This window comes from Etheostoma spectabile, chromosome 13, assembly GCF_008692095.1.
Source record: "Etheostoma spectabile isolate EspeVRDwgs_2016 chromosome 13, UIUC_Espe_1.0, whole genome shotgun sequence".
Lineage (NCBI taxonomy): Eukaryota > Metazoa > Chordata > Actinopteri > Perciformes > Percidae > Etheostoma > Etheostoma spectabile.
In genome coordinates, this window is record NC_045745.1 from 6,066,485 (window position 1) to 6,070,292 (window position 3,808).

The 3,808-nt window shown below is 41.9% G+C and overlaps 1 long non-coding RNA gene across 1 annotated transcript in view; it reads left to right on the forward strand.

The window, feature by feature from the left end:
- The first annotated feature begins 210 nt into the window (after positions 1-210).
- Positions 211-3,808, forward strand: part of LOC116700505 (uncharacterized) — an 18,631-nt gene continuing 15,033 nt past the window's right edge. Inside the window, exon 1 of the long non-coding RNA XR_004334672.1 lies at positions 211-221. This is a non-coding gene — a long non-coding RNA (uncharacterized LOC116700505). The remainder of the gene's footprint in view (positions 222-3,808) is intronic.

The window sequence follows — 3,808 nt, forward strand, 5'->3', positions numbered from 1 at the left end:
TTCTGGGGTAATGCTTATATTTGTAGCCCAGCGGGCCGAGCCATAACACTTACCATTTAATAAGCAACACCCTGCAGGGAGCCCTGGGCTTATTCATCCTCCAGTAGCTTTCTTCTTAACACACGGCACTCTGCTGGGAGCAGGAGCAGACCAGTCAGCTGCAAAGGACACAATAACAGCCCTGCACTGGCCTGGCTGGAACATCAGTGCTGCAGCATGCAGTGTGTCTGTGTGTTCAGACATATGTGCCACAAATGTCTGGATTTCACACCCAAAGCTGACTTTTATTTACTTAAGTGATAAATGCATCAGTGGTTGCATTACATACATACATACATACATGTGCTGAGCTGTCTGTTTGCCAGACTCTAGCTAAGGTTACATCCAGTAGGTTAAGCTGTTTACATGGACGCCTGACCTCTGTTAGCATGAATAAATCAAGAGAGTATGATGTGTTGTCTACTTGTGTCCTGCACAAGGACAGAATGTCCCATCTGAAAAAAAGTGTGAAATGGTTGTGGTGGCTGCTAAGAAAAATAGATCCCAACAATGAACTCGCCACTCCAGGACGTTGTGGTTTTTAAGCCACTAGTGTATAACCTTGGCTTAATGCTTGGGCCCATTGTCTTGCTAGAGAACAAATCACCTCGCGAGTGGCATTTCTTTTGGCAGACTGCATCAGGATTTCTCTGTATTTACCTGCATTCATTTCAGCCTTCCACGCCCTATTGCAAAGAAGCAGGCTGACGATGCCACCCCAATGCAATTGGTCTGATCAGACCATATAACTTCTTCCAGAAGGTCCCATGTTCCTACTTGCAAATTGTAGCCTTAAAGTCATCTGAGTTTTGTGAGTGACTTTCTCTTTGTATGAAGCCTGCAACTGGCAAAGCTAACTAAACTATGAACAGTCTCTCCAATTTTTGAGATCCGATAGCTATCTTATCTGCCCAAGAAATATTAAGTAACTAAGTGTAAATCTTACATTTGAGAATGCTATAGCAGTCTGAGTTTGACATTAACACCTGATGTCAAAATAATAAGACGTAACTGTGGCGCAGTAGCCTGTTAATTCTGAATTTCACTTTTGACATTTACATGCACTGACACAAGCAATGTTAGTTATCTATCTGGTTAAGATTCAGTGCATGAACACACTATCTGTGTTGTCTTGCTGTAGAAGTGATGGAATGAATAGTGAGCTATTTCAGAAAATTTATTACGTTTTTTCATTCAGACCTCAAGGTTGGGTGGTTAAGCTGACAGATGATCCTCAGTTTTTGCCAATCAGTATTCACAGTAAAGAGTCACCCTGGGATTCTCTTCTAGTCAACACCCATTTTTCCTGTACTGATGTCTCATCTCTCCTGCTGTCGTTGCTTGATACCCCCTGTCTCTTTCCTTCTATCCTCTGTTCTTTGGCCCCGGGCAACACCTCTCTCCTCAGACAGAGATGTGATGCATAGTGCTTGTGTGGAGAAGAATGATGGAGCTTTTGCGACACAGCAGATGTAGAGCAAAAGCAACTTGTCACATCAGGTACTTTCCCCCTCTCTAACAGATGGCAGATTTGCTATCACAAGCCTTTGCCTTCAGATCTGAAGGAGAGTTGGCGGAAAAGGTGACAGCATGTTATTGTCTTTTTTCTCATTGGCGATATGACAAGAAATCAAACTTCACGTCATAATTGTCATCATCTGCTATACATGTATTGTACAGCATGGTGACAAAGCAGATTTTGTCATCCATTTATCATGCCATTTGTCCTCTTCTATTTTCTTCATTAAACTACGGTAGATAAATACGTGTCATCTAGGCTAAAACTTCTTATATAAAGGCTGTTCTTTTGCGCTCTCCCTAAGGCCCATTTCCTTTTCTTTTCTGAGGCTATGAGCAAGGATACAGCACTTCTAGGAAAAATCCTGCACCACCATCACTTATGTGCCATAATCCTCCACTTATGCATTGAATCCCAAAAGAATATCCCTCTCTCTCTCTCTACACATACACAATCTGAGTCCTGAGTTTCTTAATGACTTTCATCCTCAGTTCTCTATCAAGTTCTCTTTTCCTTGACAGACCCTGGCAAGCCATCCTGTTACATTTGTTGTGAGAATTAGATTCTTATCAGATGAAGTGTAAGTCCCACTGAGTTTCACCCTCCACAGATGTGGTATCACAGTTTATGGCAGCAAACTTTACAGCTGCTAAAACGTGTCAGAAAGAGGTTTGACCAGCTCTATCAGTGGAAGTATAGGTGAAGGTAGTGGAGGGTTGCCTATAGGTCAGCCCAATAACTATATTCACTGAGGACGTTTCTAGTTATGGCTGGGCTACACTTCAAATGAAACAATGTTATTTCAACACTTCACTCCGGTAAGAGTAACTGAGGCTAACATTTGATTTTGATTTGTCCTAACCCCAGAGGATAAGAGAGGATTTTTGGCTCTTAAAGGTCTTGCTGCAGTCTTTTCTCATGTACCCATGGATCACTGCCAAAATTTGCCTAAGCTGCGAGAGAATAGGGCTGAAAAGAGCTATTGTCTGTGCAGAACCCTGATGGAGAGATACAGTAGTTGTCTGTTGCGTTCCTACACACACTGAAAAGACTAGAAAGGTGAAATACCCAGCTCTGATTATTCTGTATTGCCCCATTTTGACGTTGATAGATGAATTCTTTTTAAAACGACAATGACTCTTCCCACTTCACAGCACTATCCTCCTGACACTAGTTACTGCTTCTGTCACTGCACTTCAACAAAGGTCTGGGCTGGTGCTGTGCAACAGGGTGAAATCCTATCACAGAGAGCCTGGCAGACGAACATACTGTAGGAGGCTTTGCTTGGATTAGACAACCACAAAGCATCTCAGCCTCGGTGACACCATTGTGTTTGTTTACACCAGCAGGGTTCACCATAAATCTGTTGGCACAGCAAAATAATGCAGCCGAATACATTCAATAAATATTCCCATTCAGTGATTAATTCAACATATTCACTCAAAAGTACAAAAGTACTCCAGCAATTTAGTGTTGAGGAACTCACAACAGACTGACTAAAAAAAGAACGGTCAAAATCAAAGAGGTAGAGGCCGAGATAATCAATTCTATTGTTCATAGCTATTGTACGAGCCTGACATTTTCAGGTGTGCCAAGTTATTTCACATTTGAGCTGTCTCCAGTGCCTGTTCAGCATGGCTTCTGTAAATAATGTAGAAACACCACTGACTCAATCATGAGAACCTATTTATGAGGAAAATAAAGTGCCGTGGTCTTGTCTTGTGTTATTGGAAACAGCCTTCTGCTTACAGAGGTTGCCCAATGCAGAGACATGAATAACACTGCACAAAGCCTTGACCAGACCAATAAACAAGTTTTGATAATAATTTTAATAATTAAAAGAACAAAGCACACTTCCTTGACTAAGCTTCTATCTAACCCAATAAGTTTAGTGAAATCAATTTTCAGTCGTTTTATTCTCTTGAATCTGATGCCTTGAGATAGTAACTAGAAAATGATCCTAGAAGCTTACGAAACTTACAGTTCTGAGGTAAACTGGATGGGTTTGTCAGTTTAAAGATCAGCTGGTGGTGTTCACTCCTGGGATATGAATAGAGCAGCAGTAAAGTGAACCCCTTGCTCTGATCATGTCTGGAAGCAATAGAAGCAGCCTGGGCAAGTTTGTAGAGGAAGTGAGGCATATGAATGGTTGGTTGTGTCTCACATATCCAGACCTATCTCCAGCAGAGGAAGGTCTGGCTAGTCCACACAACACGGGATGGGACAAAACGTGCTCTGGTTTATTGGCAT